The sequence below is a fragment of the Crocodylus siamensis genome, chromosome 12 (genome assembly GCF_052110815.1).
Source record: "Crocodylus siamensis isolate JL-2025a chromosome 12, ASM5211081v1, whole genome shotgun sequence".
NCBI classification, from domain to species: domain Eukaryota; kingdom Metazoa; phylum Chordata; order Crocodylia; family Crocodylidae; genus Crocodylus; species Crocodylus siamensis.
Window position 1 is genome coordinate 14,134,775 of NC_143406.1, and position 20,003 is coordinate 14,154,777.

The 20,003-nt window shown below is 41.4% G+C and overlaps 1 protein-coding gene across 3 annotated transcripts in view; it reads left to right on the forward strand.

Moving 5' to 3' along the window:
• The window catches only part of PRDM16 (PR/SET domain 16), a 459,872-nt gene that overhangs the window by 45,058 nt on the left and 394,811 nt on the right, over positions 1-20,003 (forward strand). The gene's annotated exons all lie outside the window — the stretch shown is intronic.

The window sequence follows — 20,003 nt, forward strand, 5'->3', positions numbered from 1 at the left end:
TGCTGCGGCGCCATAGCAATGAGCTATGGTACCATAGCAATGAGCTACAGCGCTGTAGCTCGCTGTTGCTGTGGCAACACGTCTCATGTAGATGCGCCCAGTAAGCATTATGTGATATGGAGACAAAACATTTTTGCTCAACAGCTTCAAACCCTTCCCCTTCCCCCCGCTTAAGCTAGCTTGAAATAATAAACCTCTTAGATAAACCCTGTACTGGGAGAGTCTGAGTGGTACAATGCTCTTTTCGTACTCTTTTATATTGGATACTCTTTTTAATACTCTTTTATATTGGATATGTTCTTATATATACCCAAAAATGTCTGTAAGGGACAGATACCATAGTAATCTCTTTGTGTCAGTAATTTTATTGTGGTATTATCATTTGACTCCCTCAAGCTGTCCAAGATAAGGTATTTTTAAACCTGTAGACTGAGGAACACTGAGCTGAGCTTACTGGTGTGTACCCAGCAGCATGCTAAAGCAGCGATCTTACATCCATTTTGGGTTGCAGCACACACTGAGCAGGCTTTGTTGGGGTGGTCCACAGAGCAGTCTGTTGGTGCAGCGACACTCAAATGCTCCAGTCTTTATTTAGAAGAGACTCATACAGTTCTTTGGCGGGTTCCATTTTCACACCACGGAAGATGGTGTGAAGATGGTGATAGTTCAGATGATGAGGCAACACAAACTTAGTTGTGTGTGACACACTGAGCGGGGACTCTGGAGAACTGGGTCCTGATCTCTGCTGCAGCTCAGATCATGTAGTAGGTTCAAGTCACTTCACTACTTTTTAGGGTCCTGTGGGGCTTCTAAGGAAGAAACTATTCCTTACTCTGTGTCTGTAAAGTACTTAACATGATGCTATCCAATTCATTTTGGGGCTCTAGGGACCTACACGATATGCAGGTGTAATAATCTTAATGAATTATGTTGTAACAAATAGAACAGCCAGGCTGAGCAGTTCACATCAATTGCTCTACCCACTGGTGAGAAGCAGTGTGCTTCATTAGAGACCTTGAAAAAAGGGAAAAAAGGTATAAGAAATACTTTGTGAGAAGTTAAAACTGTTTTGGAGTTCCTCAATACCATTCATCTAGGGGAAAATTAGTCACCTGAATAGGTGCCTTAGATTTGGAGCCAGGCTTCCAAAGCTGCTGTTTGTGAGCATGCAGATGATCTGGAGAATGAGTAGGAGCCACCTCCGGTATCAGATATACCATCCGATTAATCTCAGAAGCCAGAAGGGGGAGGGCAGAACCCAGGAGAGACAGAGCACCATGCAAGTGATAGCAATTGCAGGGAAAGTGGGTCAGATAGGTTCCTGACCTTCTCTTTTAGCAGCGCCTTACAAAGCAGGCACCTACAAACCAGGCTGAAAGCATTTGTTAAAATAAAAAAGTCAAGCGGAGTGAAGGAAGCAAATTATTGGGAACAAACAACATGTATTATTTTCTTTCCTCAGCTTAACACATTTGCTTCAGGGCAAATGTTATACTGGGGTGGAGGGGCCAACCAAATTTTGTCTGACTGCAGACAAAATGCAAGGCTAGCCAACAGCCTGTGGGGATGCCCTTGCCCCACTTAATCTAGATATAATCAAATGACCTGCAATGATGCACCTCTTTAAAATGGACTTAAGCCTTCTTCACTGGGCACATGTCCCATAAGGTAAGGATGATCCGATCTCTCTGTAGAACTCTGTAGGCTGGACACTGTGATGCTCACTTTACGGTACCTATACATTGCCTATTGATTTTGGGAGGCAAAGATTTTTTTGGTTGACATCTTTTATTGGGCCAACCACATGGTCCACAACAAGCCTTTTCTTTGGCATATTTCCTGGATCAGTATAGCTACAACATCACTCAGCCACTTGTTTTCTGACTAGTTTTTTATCTACCCTGTAAGCCCATGGTGGACATCTTTCATCATCAGTGGTGGAGTGATTGGCTACTTTAATACTCTGCAGGTACTACAAAGGATAAGTGCTGTCTCTTGGGGTGGGAGAAAGAGGACCTTCATTATTTGGAAACATTTTATAAGTCATTGTAAAGTCCTTTACAAAGAAGCACCTCATTTAAATGCAACATTATCACTCTGACTTCTCTCATCAGAAAATCATGCTAAAAACTTGAGGACAGACCAGCCTAAATGCAATGCCTCTCTTTGTAGTTTAATGTATTTAATTTGCATAATTCCCCAAGTGTGCCAGGGTATATACACCCAGGATTGGGGTAAGTCCTCCTTCCTGAGCTTTGCCATATTCAGGGCCCATTTCAGTGCTCAGTGACGTCAATAGAAAGTCTCCCATTGGAGCACTGGAATGGAATGGCTTCACAACTGGTGAGAGGAAGGTAATGGGTTAGGACCATTCAAACAAGATACTGTTGGGATAGATTCATAGATTGTGAGGCTAGAAGTGACCTCAGAAGATCATTGGGTCCAGCCCCTGCTCCAGGCAGGAAAGACAGCTGGGGCCAGGTGACCCCAGCAAGGTGACCATCCAGTCTCCTCTTGAAGATTTCCAGGGTAGGTGATTGCACCACCTTTGGAGGGAGCTTATTCCACAGTCTGGACACCATAACTGTGAAGTTTTTCCTAGTGTTGAGCCTGAAATGGTCTTACAGGAGTTTGTGGCCATTACTCCTGGTTTTCCCCTTGGGTGCCCTGGTGAACAGTTGCTCACCAAGCTCTTGCTGTATTCCCCTGAAGTAGTGGTAGGCTGCTAGCAAGTCCCCACTCATCCTTTTTTTCAGATTGAAGAGTCCCAGGTCCCTCAGCCTTTCCTTCTATGCCTTGTCTTGCAAGTCTCTGATCATATGGGTAGCCCTTCTCTGGACTCTCTCAAGCTTTACCACATCCTTGTGAAAGTATGGTGCCCAGAACTGGACACAGTACTCCAGCTGTGGTCTTACCAATGCCAAGTATAAAAGTACTAACCAAATCACTTCTTTCTCTTACATTGTGATAGAGGTGGTTTTGTAGTCTTTTTTTTCCTTTTAAATTTGAGGGTATTTTCTCACCTGGGTGTTTTCCAGCTTCATTCATTCATTCATTTCTACTGTGACAGGCGAGACCACCCAGCGTACCTGCTATGTAGAGCATGAGGGAATCTTGAGTAAGGGGAAGTACCTTGCAATTTAAAAAAAAAGTCAAATCCAAATCTTGATTTTTTTAAAGGTCTCATTTAAAAGGTACACACACAAACTAGACAAACTGAACTGGTCATGTTCAGGAAAATAAGGGGTTAAGATAAGCCTTTGAGGATTTCCATCTGTGGTTGAGAGAAGTTAGGGATTCCAGGTATCATAGCAAGACACGCAAGCATCCTTTCTAGCAGCCTAGCGTTAATTTAATATATTTCTGTTGTAAGAAAAAAGAATGAGCAAACTATGCACATCCCATGAAAGATCCTTATATACAATAGAAAGATTTGCCATCATCCCTAACTAATAATGTGCAGATGTCAACAGGTTAATCGACTTGAATAGTTAATAAATTGTCCACAGCCTTATCCAGGCCTTAAGTTATTCACTTACACTTTTTGACCAGGCTCACGGCAGTTCAGTTTTTGTTTTTGCAGCTGAAATCCTGAAATGCAGAAGCCTGTAAAGATGAAAAAAAGTAATCAAAGTACTCATTATTACCTTTCTCTATCACAGTTGCTGATTTTGAAGTCTTGCAGGTCAGTTTTGTGTTGAAGGATAAATTGTTGGTGTGGATTTTGTGTGTACTCACTCATTTATTTACTTTACATGTCCTAGCCTGTAGAAAATGTGGTTCCAGGTTGCCTGAATGTAATTGTCTTCTTTCAGCTTGAACATCAGTCATTGGTTCTCAGGTCACTCTTGGTTCAGCTACACCAAGAACTGATTCTAATTAGAGAAACCAAATAAACTCTGCTGCTGTTTGCAACAGCTTCCCAAAACAAAACAGCATCACAAAACAAATAACACAGCATTCCTGACTGAGCCCTACTTGCAGTCTAAGAATTTTTAGGATGATGTGTAATAGCACCATCTAGTGACTGCCTCCATAGAAACATAAAATTGAAGGCAGCTAACAAGTTCAGGAAAAGGGTAAGAACTAGTTTTACTATTATACCAGTCACATTTTTTTCAGGTGTGAATATTCTATCAAAGAAAGTGTTTGTGCTATAATATGGGCATCTCTGGCACCACAACTGCACACATTATAAGCAAGCAGACCCCATTCATTCTGTTGGTGGCCTTGACTCAGCTGTGTCTGTTGGATTACACAGCCATCTCTACTCTTAGCTCAGGGAAAAACATGTGCTTTTGCTTTTTGCCTCAGCTGCAGCTCAGTGCTCTCATCAACAAAAAAGAATTCTGCATTTGCAGCAATTTTTTTCAGCTCATTGAATCATCCAGCTACGCTATGGTGGAATCAGAGAATGAAAGATGTGCCATAGCTAACACGAGGCGTCTTTAAATGGTTTTGCCTGTCCCAGTAGCCCTCTGTGCGGACAAATGGCACCAGTGTTCAAGACCTGCACACACTTTGGGGCATGGGCTGTTTCTAACGTTTGTATGCATACAGCATCTGGCACAGTAGGGTCTTGAGTTCTCACTAGGGCACCTAGACACTATGGTAGTACAAGTAATAAATAACAGGCTCGGTGCTCTTTTGCTCCTGAATCAGTCAAGGATGGGAAGTTAAATAGAGGCATCCTGCATTACTATGCAATCTATTCAGTTTTCCTGGACCACCATTTGTTGTGATGCTTGAATCTTGAGAGCGAAAGGAGATGGCTCCTCTTCCTGGAAACCTTGCACAAAGGCACAAATGTCCACTTTTAGTTAGTTTTACTGCAATGTGGACTGGCAAAGAACATGGCTTGGAATGTGCTGCTATGCATAGTGGTGGTGCCTGGTGGCGTATATAGCCTCTGAGCTTACACAAGGCACTTTGAGCCTCATCTGATTTCAGCTGAGAAAGATCTGAAAAGCCTTTTATTGACTGCAGTGAGCACTGAGTGGAGTCTGTCATTTTCAGCTCTCCTCACCTGTAAAATGGGCATAATCTCACCCCTTCTGGTAGGTGAGATAAAAGCACCATAAAAGCTCCAAAACTGCCGTGTGCAGAGAATAGGAGGTGGGAAAATAAACATCTCAACTGGGTCATAAAAATTAGCAATATAAAACCTCTAAAATGTATCCTACAAGAGTAAAATCCCAGCAAAATAGCAATACAAAAAGCAGACTGACACAAACTTGGCAAAAAATAATTTCTTACCATAAACTGATCTTGGCATTGACTGGAACTTCTCCATATTTAGAAAGCATTAAGGATACACTGAAACAGTTCTGTTGCAAGAAATATACTACTGGAATAACTACTGATGTTACTACAAAGGGAAATATACTTTTCTTACCCATTCTCAACATTTAAGTTTCAGAGTCTTTTGGACTCGAGGGGAATTTTATTTAAACATTATTTCCTCTTTTTTCTTTACTACAAGGCTAATAAATAATGAAATAAGAAATAAGCAAGGGCTTCTGTCCCACATTGTTCTAACAATAAAAGGAGTCTACGTCACTCTTTTCTTAGATCACAATGAATTCCTAGCAGTAAAATACCTTGTTCACAACACTGCTTTCTTTAGTTTTTACCTGTATAAGTTATGTGGAGATAGATAGGTTTCTACAGGCTGTCTGACTATCTGAGAAACTGTCTATTGTTCCTGATCTTTACTGAAGGTTTGTTGTTCTAGGTTTTTATGAGGTTGACTTCTGATGTTGCATGTGGGTTACTCTAGTTGTGACTGAAAATTGAAGCCTAGGTTTTTCTAACATGAACATATGGACCCTGCTTCAGGAACATCTAGGAAGCATTTATGCATGTGCTTAAATCAACTTCTGTTCAGGAACACTTATGTGCATGACTAATTTTGAGCAGCCTGTATTTAAGTCTCAGTGGGATTGATGCTCATGCTTATGCTTCCTTGAAGGGAGACCCCAGTGAAGTAAGTCAAAGAGCCTCCCTTCATTTACAAAAGCAGGGCCCAGGTTTGTCCATAGAGATGATGGTTCCAGCGTTCCTAGTAGGATTCCAACAAGCATCCATCTAATTCCTTGCTTAGCCCTGCCTACTCCAAGTCATACTGGCATTGGTATGGCCCTTTCTTGGGGCATGGTCGCTATGCAGGCTTTGTTTGCAAAGAGACATTTCCCTTAGATGAGTACACTTTTTTTCCCTCCCCTCTTTTCCTCTTCTTTCCACCTCCCTCCCTCCTCCTTAGTCCTTGACAGAGGCGCAAACACTCTTAAATGAGAGATAGTGGCTTCCATCCAGTGGAGCCCTGGTTAATCACCGAACATCGTGGGAAAAGCACAAGATGAGGGCCGAGAAACAGTCCATTGTCTGGGCAAGATTAAAGCCCCAAAAGCCGTATTGTCTAGCGAGGGGATAAATCTTCCTGCTGTCACTCAAGCACTGAATTAAATTCCCCTTCATTTCTAAAGGGGCTTATCTGTACTGAATAGGCTGTTGCGCCACAAGCGTAAGGGAACGTATTAAGTGAGCTCCTGTCTTGGGCACCTTCACAAATAGACGAAAAACAGGAGCAAATCTGGAAGGAGGGGCGAGCAGGGGGGGGGAGAGTGCTTTGGACTTGGGAAGGATGTGGAAGCATGTTCATTGTTGTAGCAGATTGTTATTTCAAAATGAGGTAAATGCAATGGCCATTTTGCTCAACTATCCAATTTTGTCTCCATTAAAATAAATATTGGGTGAGGAACTAAGGGGGAATCCTTTGGCACAAGAATGGGTTGGGTGGATGGTGGTGCCTGTGCAAGCTCTGAGAGCTCAGAAGCAGAGGTGTAATTCCTTTGCTGGATGGTATAGGGAAAATGGAGCCTTCTTGCACTGATACCAGGGTATGGACTAGATGTTCTACCAGAGGCCCTACCCCACTTCCATTGTCCTGAAGTGAGAGCCAACCAGCAAAGCCTGGTATTTGCCTTTCCCATGTGTTTATTTTGTTTTCGTGCCTCAATGAGTCCTAAAGGAAATGTCGGCTGCAACCCATGCCAGGCAAACATTGCCTGGGTTGTGTGACTGGGCTGGAGTGACACTCACTTGCTTGAGCTGGCTTGTTCTTGAAGGTCTCTATTGTGCACTGGGGCAGGGTTCAAAGACACAGCTCCAGCGAGAGTTGTGGGAGGAGTGTTTTAGACAAGCTCAGCACCTCAAGGAGCCCTAACAGTGCACTGCCACTGCCGCTCCTCCAATTCCTTCCCCTAGTTCTCTGCAAAGGCATTTCTGGTCAGTGTGGGACAGAAGAAGACAGAGTCATGGACCCTCCAGATTCTCTCAGCCTTGTCCTCTTTCCTCTGGGCTGTGCCTGGCTTCTACAAGTGTATGAAAGGGAAGGGGTTTCTGCAGATATTCCTACAAAAAGCAGACCCAGTCCAGCCCAAAGAATGCAAAATCCCACAGGGAGATGCCCCAGTAGGCAATGCATGTTCTGCACCATTGTTTCCTTGAATCAAAGAAGTGATGGCAAATGTGGGACATGGGAGAGTGTTTGGTTTTGGTCTCTAGTTTGAAAACTGAGCCTGGAGTATGAGAACAGGTGTCCCCAAATTGCTCTCCAAATTGCACCCCTTTGGGTCTTAGCCCTTGGAATTAAGGAGACACTGAAAGAGGCTCCCTTCCCCATGCCACGGGCAGATGGTCCTGGCTCACTAGCAGACTTGTCATTCAAGCTCGTGTTTCGTGTCTGTCAAACTGGCTGAATGAAGATTTAAAAAGATGAAAATGTGCTGTACGTTACCTGTGGCCCCTTGCAGCATGTTTCCATATTATGATAATGGCATTAAACCAGTGTTTTTGGCTAATTAAATTAATCTGGTAAGCAGGTGTAAACCCACTTGTTTAAGCAGTGTTTCATTTTTGAAGCTATGAGGTCTGACCTTATTCCCTGGAGGCTGAATTGGGGGTAACTCCACTGTAAGTGCTGTCTAAACAAGATCAGGCTCAGCCACAGTATTTATTCTTTCATGGTTTTTTTGTCCTTGATAACAACCAACGTGTTGCAGGTATTCCTGTTCTTTGACTTCTGTTGGCAGTACAGATGGTATAAATGCCTGTAAGGTTGAGTACATCTAAAGAAAGCCTCTCTTGCAATTAAAGGTTAGCTATTAAGTATTTTTTAAAAATTAAAGTATATTACCAAAAATGTATACTGTTCGAGTGTCAAAGGACAGAGATATTTATATGTCTCTCTCTACAATATTGTTATAACTATATAAACTATGGACTTACTCTCTGAGAATTAGGATTTGCATTTAGAAACCAGCTGATTATACTTTGTCCCTTGGTTTTAGCACATTGGATTAAAAGGACACTGCATTTAGGACTTGGTACATTTTGGTAAGTGCTAAACAGGATTTTCTGCATCTCATGTGAAGTTTCCTCTTGTTGATGGGGTTTAATGCTCTCTTGTACAAATCTCTGGCTGTGCAAATACCTCCAATCTCTCCTTTTAACAACCCAAACCACTGCTTAAACAAGTGGGTTTACACCTGCTTACCAGATTAATTTAATTAGCCAAAAATAGAGTGAAAGAACTAGCTTGAAAACAATAGCCTGTAAAGAATACTTCTCCCCGCTCCACCCCACCTCATTGAATGTGATGTTCTAGGGGAAACAGGCTTGAATGTTATTGCTTTTCAGTTTAATAGTATATGTCTCCAGTTTCTTGTTTTTATAAACCAGTTTGAGGATATGCATTGGATTGAAACAATATGTTTTGGGGCTTTGTATGCAAAATAATAATAACCAACTTGCTCTATTTTTCTGCCAGTTTGATAATAGTGCAGTGATCCAGCCCTGTGATCCTTGGATAGATAAACTCATTTGCTATCCAGTTTAATTTCTGCCTAAATAAAGATGCAAGAATTAGGATTCTTCTGACCTGGTACTTCATAGAACCAGTTATACCTGTATAGAAGAGTTATTCACAGGAGCTACGGAGATGGGAATTCTGGATTGGGAGCATTTTATATCCACTTCACATGCACACATTGACTGCAGAAGTGCAGGGGAATGGAGATCAAGAGGAAAATGGCCACTTCCCTCCTGTTGATAGCACCTACCCAATGAGATTTGGGATGTAGATAGATAGAGGTTGTTACTGGTGCCACTGATGAGAGCTGGGTGGGAAACTATTCTCCCACGTGTGAATTTCTGACATTCTAAAAATTGTTCTCAGTTTAAAATTGGGATAAAATTTATAATCTAAAATGTATAAACTGAACAGCCAAAAAGACTGAATTTGAAACATTTTGTTTAATTTTGAAATGTTTCATTTCAGTTTTTCAACCTCCTTTTATTTTTTTTACTATAAATATATTTAAACTTCAGGGGGGAAAAGTCTTTTTAAAGCAAACATCTGGAAGTTCCTGCTCTGTAATGTCACAGCATCCATCTTTGAAGTTATCTCCCCAGTTTTTTTCAAAGTGCGAAATTCATCAAAACAGAGCGGCCCATGGTTCCTAAAAAGGCATGTTTTGACAAATTGGCATTTTCAAACCAAGCACCTGCTTTGCTGAAAATGTGAGCAGCTCTGTCTCTGACCAGCTGCGCATCTTCCCCCTCTCTGAATATCTGCAGGAATGTTATTGTGTCATCTATCGATGAAAAACTACATGATTTTCAGCAGCAACCATTCCTGCTGGTTCCCTCCTCCCCCCACCTCTTTTTTTAAAAAAAAATACATGGGTGTTCATTTTCTGAAGCTGTTTTTAGTTTAAGACTATGTGAAATAACTGGTTAACTCAGATCACTGGCTGATGTGATTAGAAACAAAACATGTCAGGAAATTCAGCAATTCTTTGGATGAGGTTGCAAACATTTCTTGAAAACATGCACAGCTAGTTCTATTAATTCAGTATAAAAATAATTAAGGTGATTTGGAAATATGAAGGATTGGATGTTTATTCAGAAAACACTGGATGATATTAATTTAGTTGGAAATCACTTGTTTTCCTATTCAGTTGAGATATTACTCAGTTCAGTTCACTCCCCCCCTTGTATTAATTCTGAAATCTCTTGGAAGAAGAACAAGGTCTAAGTAAAGCACCTTCTGAAGCTCACACAATACTACTTTAAAGTCATTTTTATTTAAAAATAATAATAACAAGCAAACAAACTTGTTAGCCCATAGGATGCTTCTGTCCTGTGGCTTAATGGCACAAGTCTTTATACATCCAAATCCAGCAGCTTTCAATAACAAAAGATGAAATTCACAAACCAAATTGCTTCTCTCTTCATAAGTCACGCACTCATATGCCAGGGTAAAGATGTGTTGATAACATTAAAATAGTTTGGTCGCCAATGAATTGTAAATTCCCACCGAGTCTCAAGCCTGGTGGTTGTGCTGAGAACAGCATGGTATTGGACACAGAATGCATTCAGATTGTGGTATTCACTGCTTCATTTTTTATAATATTTTTAGGATAACAGCTCAGAAACACCGCTGTGAAATTTTGGTAGGCAGCTTCAAGAAAATAGAGCAAAATACGTGGAGGCGATTTAATGAACGTTGTTGGTTCTTTACAACTGTAACGATGTAAATATGATCACTCCTCTTTGTGACTTTTTTGGGGGAGGCACCGGGGGAGTCAATGTGAATTTCTGGTTGACAAAAGGGGCCAGTTTTGCAGCAAAGTGCTGCTGTGTATCCACAGAGAGGGTACGTACGGCATGAGGTGTGGCTGCCAGTGCTTCACCTATAGTGCTCCAGCAACAAGCCCTCTAGGGCCAAGAAAATATTTTAACTTCCATGAAATCCATAGGCCCTTCCACTGTAATTAATATCAAAGAGGGCAGTGGGATACCAGGGTATCCAGATCATCCATCCATCCACTACAAACAGAGACCACCACACTTATGCCACAAACCACTGAAGACTCATCAGACTACAACATCCTACTGGGAGCATTTACTCCTCAGTGGGCACATTAGAGCGATTTAGATATGCATGTGTCACAGCGCTGTGATATAAAAGTCCAATGTTTTGAAACATGCTGCAGTATATCCTTGTGACTGGCTCCTATAGTGGCCTTAAACAGAAAGGGCAAAGCCTGATGCAGAGTCAGTGTCATTCCATCCTGACTGACTTGTAGGTACCTTTTTGCCATGACAAGTGCTGTATAGGAAGGAAAACAGTATCTAAAGAAAAAAAATTGTTGTGTTGATTCTAAAGTGTCTCCAAGAGACCAGCGTAATCACATCTGTTGGTCATATGACACACTCTGAACCCAAACCAATATGCAAATGAGAAGAGCAGCAATAGAGGGCTTGCAGTGCCAGTTTTGGTAAATGCCTCCCTCATTTCAGTGAATTTGTAGGAGACCATTCAGCTGACCTCCTGCAATTAGAGCGCCCGAGAGTTACTGCAATGCACTGACTTAAAACGAGGGTGAAGAAAACAAACCCAGAGTTCTTCACTTGGATCTGGGTGCTTTAGCCGGATCCCAAAGGGTTAACAAACAAATGGCCTGATTTGCTTTGTTCACTGGAAATCTAATCAGATGTTAACCTACAGTCTATATCCAAGCAATCCTTTCCTTATGATAGTGATTAGTATTACACTCAGAATGAATAGACCAAGGAAAGATTCCTATGGTAACCTTCAAAATGCATTCCATCGGCAGGCTCTGCCTACTCACAATAATTACATTCTTGTCTAACAAATGGCATGCTAATTAGCTGCTTAACCAGCCTCAGCTCATTATTACTAAGGTTGGGCAGGCCTGAGTAAAGTGACCCAGACAGAAAAAAGCTCACTTAAAAATAATAGTAATAATAATCCATTTGTTGGGTTTGTCATGTGGATCCAGTTTCCTCAATTATGACTGCACTTTCTCTTTTGCGGACTCATCATTTTGCCAGCCAGTACCACCCTAAATTAACCCACTAGAACGTAGCATGAATCAGCTTCTTCCAGGATATGTTAGTTTAGCATGTGTTCATCTTGATAGCTAGCCACTAGTCCATCAGCAGAGACTGCTCATGGCTCTTTCCAGAGACACTAGGGCATCAGCACTAATTACCCTCGGTGAATAGGTCAGTGCTTGCACCCGAAGTTGTAGCTGTAGTTCCCTTCCCAACCCAGTTAAGCCACGATGGGGCTTTCTTTCCATCTCCACCTGGGGTTAACTGACACAGGTGTTTGTACATGTAAGTTCTTTCTTCTTTCTAGGAGTCTGAAGCCTCTCGGTTGCTCCAGGTATCATGTGAATGCGCTCAAACAGGGTTTGGTGTTAGTTTCTTAAGGTGGCAATCATTAGCTTTATTTAAGAGCTCTCTTTGCATTTTTTTGGATGGGTTTGGCTTGTTCAGTAGCACATCTGGATTAAAACAAAAGCAGAAAGTCTTGGAGAGGGACAATGACACAAGGATAAAGGGCCTTTAAAACCTCCAGGTCGTTTGTTCAAACCCAGACCTAGCCATTACAAGATCACTAACATCTGATGGCCAAATAGTGGCCTTTTTCTTAGCTTGATGTACTTTTATCACTGACTCTCTAGCCTTGAGGCTGGTTTGTTCTCAGGTGCATAGGTTTAACTGAGGCAGTTTTCAACAGACTTATTTAAAGACTCTTTAGTTCAATATAAACTGGGTTTATTTAGGTTTAGTTGAACATGGTTTTAGCAGTGAGTAAATTTGTTTAATTAAACCAGTGCCAGGCAGTGTGTAGATGAGGCTTAAGCCAAGAAGGTAAGCCATGAAAAGGTTCAAGGAAATTGAGCTTCCTGCTTACTTCAGGTGTATCAGTATCCTGGGGAGGTTTCTGCTGCTGCTGACTTATATATACCTCCTCCCTAGAGCTTCGGTGTCATTTTTGGACCAGCAAGCGGTGTCGGAAGTTACTCTTCAGTATTCCCCTCTAGCTTCCAGAATGTGACCCTGTTCATTGCCTCACATCCACCTTGATTTTCTTTCTGTGTTCTCCATAAGCAGTTCAATTCTGTGGCCCTGTCCCCTGTTGCTGTTGCTTTAGTGAGCTCTGCCCACTACCTGAGGATTTAAGCAAGTCAGCTTGGTGTATCAGTGTGGGAGCTTCTTTAAGTATATATGACTTTTATTCATTCTACGCATCTTGGTACAGTCGGCATGCTCAGAGAGGCAAACTGAACATCACCTTATGTTTCATCAGCTGTGTTTACTCCCCCTGTTTGCTCACAAAATGTTAAATTTCCGGCTGATGTAGTGTAGCTTTTTCTAAACATTGCAGTTAGCATAGGGAATGAGTGCATTGGGGAAACAGCATTCATGGTTCATGCTTGCAGGGTTTTTCACCCTAGCTAGGAGAGTCTAAACTGGTCTCAGTCTTGCAGCCCTCACTCCAGCAGGATTCCCACAGAGGATCAGAAGTCAAGGGGAGTTCTGCCTAAGCTAACAAATGCAAAACTGGGGCCTCTGTACCCAGGTTAGTCGACAGTAGCTTGTATGGTTAATACGAGATTACAAAGGTGAGGGTTTTTAAACCCCTTTTTATAGTTCTTCAGTGTCAATCTGCAAAGCTAATCCTAATATAAACAGCAGAATAATACAAGTACAGTTACATGCCTCTTGTGATATTGCAAAGCTGCGCAATGGTAAAGTTTTCTCCAAATACCATCTGTCCAGCTTTTATTTCCATAAACCAGCTGGAAATGCGAGCCCTCTTACCATGATTTCAAATATTGATTTGGCTAGTCTACATCAAAACATTACTTTAACATATTAAACATAGCATGTTTATTTTTGGTTTTCACGCCTCCTAGGTTTCTAACACCTTCCTATACTGTTTTATTTTACTGCTAATTTATTTCCTCCTCATCTGCATGTTTATGATTTATTCTTATGCTACTAAAAACTAAACCTTAAGGAGCAAAAGATGGCTAAGCATCCTGTTGCCAACACAGTGATTGTTGTTCCTTTTTGTAAATGCTCATACAGAACCACAGGCCACAGCAGACTACAAAAATCTCAGTTGAACGGGTACTTATGTGTGTTACTAGATAACCTCAAAATGAATTTTGTGCTACAGAATAAGGCTGGTCGCATAGTCCATCACTTACAACTGGATTTCTCTTCTCCTCTCTCTAACAATAGTGACTTTCTTTATCCTTATCTAATCCTGTTTCTCAGTAGGATACAAATGCATTTGCCATAGTTAGAATAAAATATTGGGGTTTTTTCTCTCTCTCTCCCCCTCCTTGAAAAATTGGCAAACTTTCTCAAAGTCAGTAAAATCCAGAAATGTTTTTTATCCCCATGTGTCGGGGGGGGGCGTTGTTTGTTTTTAATTGCTTATTCATACCCTTCTTTGTAAGGATGGGGTTGCAAAGGGCTGTGTTCAGCTCTCTAGACAGATGTTAAAATGATTAGGATTTGCTAAGTTTCAAGAAGTCAAACATCTTTTAATAACCTTGTAAGTGCTCAGTGTTCTCGGTATTCCCATGTGCAATGGCTATTCATGAACCACAAAATATTAGTACAGGGACTGTGCCAGACAATTAACTGAGGAGTGATTAAGTGATGAATACATAGTTTGGTTATAAACTTATTTTTTCAGTATAATGTCTGATTTTTATCATCCTAAATATAGCTGTTTTTTGGCTTGACTAGAGAAGTTAACTAGAGATGAGTGAGTGCCTCAGAATTTTCACAAATATTCAGTGGAATTTAAAAAAATAATTTGGATGGTATTTATGTTCCTTGTTGTTTTAAATTTTCATGACTATCATAAAAATGAGCTTTCTGACAAGTGAAATTGTGTTTATGGCTTGCTTAGGCATAATACTTGCAGAATTCAGATTCAAATATTGAACTAAAAAAACAAACAAGAATTTATTCTTGTTTTATAACTCAAGGAATCTTGAGTTTTATATTCCTCCAGTTGGGAAACAAAAATGATAACATATGAACTATGATTCCATCCAGAACTGAACAATAGAGCTCAGATTTCAGAGCTTGTTCACAAGCACTTAGTCGCTGCAACAATCCAGTCTACAAGTTGAGAACTAATTTGGTAAATCAATTACAAAAATTGTCAACTGCTTGTAGATAATTCACTAACAGAAAATGGCTAAATGTGTTGAATAAATTATTGTAGATGAATGATTTAGCCACCTTTAATTGCAGCAGCTGTATATTACAGGGGAAATGAGGAAAAATCCTTAAAATTGAAGCAACTTTGCCCCTATTACCACTTGAATAATGAATATATCCATTTAACTTGTGAAGTTTCTGGGTCAGAAATAACTGGAGAGCTTCATTATATAGGGATTATTTATTGATCTTTCAAAAGTGATAAGAGCTATCGCTGCAGTTTGAGGAAATGTGGATGACTGCATCTCCTCTTTAAGTTTGGGTTAAAACAAAAGCTCAGGTGCCATAATGAGAGGTCAGGATAGCTCACAAGGGGTGCATCTACATGAGACATTTACTGCGGAGCTGACTAATTGGCTCCACAGTAAACATCTCATGTCTACATGTGCAGCCCTATTAGCTCACAGGAAACTAATGAACACTGCAGCCAGGTAGTACTTGTAAATACAAGCTAACACCCTGTCCTCTGCTCAAACTTACTGCTGGCTGCCACTGTGAACTACAAATCCCAGAGGCACCTGGAAGCAGGAAGAGGAAGCGATAAGCAACCCTGCAGAGTCCTGCTGCTGTAATTCTGGACTGCAAACTCCAGAGACCTCAGGGGCAGCAGGAAGAGGAAGTGAACACACAGCCAGAGAGCTGTGCTCTAGCACCCCCCCAGCTTCTGGCCTGAGCCACTGCAGGCATGTGGCTGCAGTACCTGAATTAAAGGTAAATGACTGTTCACTTCTGTTTCCATTTAATCTGTGGAGTTTAGACTAACGTGCAAAGACTGAATCGATTCAGCCTCAGGCTTTTTGACTGCCTGTACTTAACCCAGATGCTTAAATTCATTCACCCTCTATTCTGACAGTTTCTAGTCTGCTGATATAGGTTTGTTTTTGAGTGGGGAAGCAGTCTGAGAAAATTAAATAAGGAAAGGTGGTAATTTGTATGGGAAAGTTTTACTTTTCCAAGGGTTTGCTAGAGAAGTTTGTGGTGTAACACTGAGAACAACATAATAAACTGGAGGAAGAAACAGATAAAATAGATAGGCCGAGAAATCTTGATGAGTCTGTCTACATCATCTCTTCAGAGCTCTCGGAGAAGAACATGCTCAGGCAAAGCCTTCCTACTCGCACACATCCTACCCAAGAACATGGCAATAAAGCTGCTGTGGGGGGCAACCTTTCTGCCTGCTCCCAGAGAGCTATCTCAAGAATGGCTGTTTCCCTGCTGCATCCCTGGTTTTGGTGTACGTAATTGGGAGGGGGTGGGCACGGACTGCTCAAATATGTCCCTTTCTGTTTAGGTCAGGTTTCCTCTATATCTAGGGACAGAAATTACACATAAACCAGTGTAAGTGATCAGACCAGTTCAAATTTGTAACACAACAGAAGTTCAAAATGGTTGGACCTGGTTTAAGATAAATCTGGATGGATGTAGTATCAGAATTAACTGATTTAGGTTAAATCAGTCCCAGATCCCCTCCCCATTCAAGTTAACTCACAGTCCTCCAGTAACCCAGGATACTTTGCACCTCCCCCACAAATCCCTCCCACCTTTCAGGGTGGTTGTCTTAGGTTTGGCTCACGCTATGTGCTTCAGCGGTGCAAGGAGGCACCCCCCAGCTTCTGGCCTGGGCCACTGCAAGCCTGCGGCTGCGGTTCCAGAATCAAAGGTGAATGTCTGTCTGCTCACTGGCTTATCAGTTCAACCTACACAGCTTAGACTGATCTGCGGAGAGTGAACTGATTCAGCTTCAGGCTTCCTGACTGTCTGTACTTAGCCTGTGAGACTAGTTATTTTCAATGCCCAGTTCAATATACTTTTAAAAGGCCCCCTTTTTGAAGAGATGGCTGAGTAAGCCCCCTCTGTAAATTGTATTTCTGCTCCCTCTGTGATTGGGTCCCCAAACATAACTGGTCATTTTGGAAGATCTTAGCCTTGGACCTCATCTTTTTTTTGTCTCCATGGGTAGACAATGAGATGTGATGAGAACCCAGGCAGCCTTTTGCCCTAACCTCACACTTGACCCTTTTGTTAAGTGTGAGGAAGTTTACTTGCTTTTTTTTTTTGTTTAAAGAGGCTGTGATTTTTATGCCCCAGTGAATTACTTGCTTCGGGTTGGTTTGAGAAGTGGAAATATTGGGCCAGAGCCTCTCTGTGTGGTATTTACTTCTGGTTCAAACCCAGTAAGTGTCAGAGATCTCTCCCAATGAGGGTCCCAAGTGACAGAGGTTCAGCTGGGACTCGGATAAGCCTCCAAACTTTTTAGGGGCTTTTCTGAATGGAACCTCCAGTGCTGCAGAGGTTTGCCCCTTGCTAATGCAGTCTGGAAATGCCAGAGATTTTGAAGCTGATTGTATTGGTGCACCTCCCCAATTTGGACAATACTATGAACAGGGAAGAAATATTAAAATGCAGCTTTTGAGGTCTCTGTGAAAGATTCTTATTATCCTTCCCCAGATGGCACCAGCTGTACTCCTGGACCAATACTAAATGACTGTAGCTTGTGCCAAATATGTACTTGAGTGGGTTGTACATGCCCTTTACAAATAGAAGTTGAATGTTAATAGATACCGAATGAAACCCACTGCCAAACCAAACAGAGCCCCTGGATGTATACAGGGCATGTAGGGAAATTATACATTTCAGCGACGCTTGCTGCAGAATGCATGCAAAGGATTTCGGAGAGTTGGTGGATTTAATGTAGTCGTTACTAATTCTCAGTATGCTAATAGCTCTATGAAGATGCAGGCAGAAGAATGAATAAAGGTTAAAGACTGCTGCACTGATATCATGTAAATTCAGGATAGGGTCAACGTACGGTGTTGTAAACAACATCACATCTAGGAGTACATGGAGTTCTGATCCTTTCAGGTATTTGAGCCTTTGTCTGCTGATATAACGCTTGCCTGTCAGCCCCACGGTCAGAGGCCTAATCTTTTTTTCTTCACTTGCTGAAAAGGTCCCAGCGCCACATCAGGGCAACATACTGGCTGCCTATTCTCCTTCCCTATGGAACGCAATCACTGGACAACTCTGCTATAATTCACTCCCTGGCCAGCCCTTTGAAAAGGTGGGCTGCCTCAGTGCTGTTAGCCCAGCAAGATAAATCATGTACTCGAAATTAACTTCCATTGAAAGGAAGGGGTGGAAGAAAAGCCGACTGGTCAGGCGGAGCATGCTAAAGAAAAGATGACTAGAGTTGATAAATGTCATTGCGGATAATTTGGGGGCTGTGATTAAGATCTTATCTAGGTAGGAAGTAAATAGAAAAGACTTAATAAAAGTCCTACCCGGGGATCCATGCTTATGAACTTGTGGAGTTTTAATTTTTTTAAGTGAATATAGAAGAGAATACCAGAAAGGTCTTCATTAAAGGGAAAGTTGTATTCGGGGTGTTGCCTGCAGAGATTTAAAAAGCCCCTGGGTGAAACAGGGCAGGTTTTTTTTTTTTTTCTCATTACTCCCACACCCCCCCTTTCTTCACAGCATGGACTGGAAACATCTTTGTCTAAAAATTCTCCCCCAAAAGTTAAAGAGCAGACAATCTAGGAAAAAAAATTGATGAGGATTCCTGGGTAATGATCATCTGTTTTCTCTCTCTTTCTCTCTCTCTTTTTTAATGAATGGGCTTTACTGCCATAAAATTCTCTACAAATAAAATGCAACCTTATCCCCTATATGTAGGGGAGAGAATGCAGATGCCTGTTTGTCCATAAATACACATGCTGCTTTCTCAGAAGGCATAGACTGCCTTCTTTTTTTTATTCTTGCACTGGGCAGATTTTACTTTTATTTTATTATTATTATTTGACTCTTTGCAACCAATTACTTCAGCAACCTGGAAGCAATGAGCAGAAAGCTGCAGTAAACTTGGTTAACATCTGCGCGATTGAGTGACAGGGATCTGAAGCCCAGTGTGAATTTTTTGTGACGGCATAGAGGGCCTCCCCTCCTCCCACCCTCTGTACTTGGCTGGTATTACTGTATGAACTGCATTTACAACACAGAATGAGCACAGACAATCCTTAACAGCTGTACAGCTGTTTTCTGTGTAGAGACTTCTGTTAGCTAATGAGAATGTTTAAAATTTTATTGAAGAGTGTATCCTGTGATCTATAACCTACCTAATCCAAATCTCTCAGGGATACTGGACTGCTGGAGATTTCCAGAACCCTTGTAATGCCAGCTCCTAAATTACCCCGGTTTCTTATTCACTTCCTCCTTTCTCTTTTAATTCCTCCTTGCATAGGTAATAATACCTATTTTTCATAATTTTATATATGACCTTTCATAATATTATGAAAGCTAGGTAAACATTATGTATTATATTTAAAGAAGCAAGAACCATGCAGTAAAATCAAGCAGGTAAGAACACACTATCTTGCTTTGTGGTAGAGCATTTTATTATTCCCTAGGTTGAATGGAATTCAGTCGAGTAGGTTTGAGATGGGAAAACACACTGGGTGCAGTTACATTTCAATCCCTTGCCTACCTCAGTGCAGTATCTGCTGGTTTGCAGATCAGCAGAGAAACATGGAAAATTGTACAGAAGAGACAGAAAGTAATAGACACCTTTTGAAAATCTCTTTTTAACTCTGCTGTTTAATAGGTTAATAAACAGTAGTGCAATGCAGAAAATCAGAAGCTACTATTGCAGCCTATTCTGTTGTTAAGATGTGCAGGCCCCAGATGCACCAGGAAGAAGAATTTGGCACTTCCTACCAGTAAGTAAGGAGCATCAGTAGGTTGAGGCAAGCCCATATGTGGATGTGGGTAAACTGGCTGATGTATGCAGAGTTCAGCGAGACACACATACTGTGTCTATACAGCACAATGCAGCTCTGTGCAGAGGGACATGGAGCTTTCTGTGAATACAATAGCTT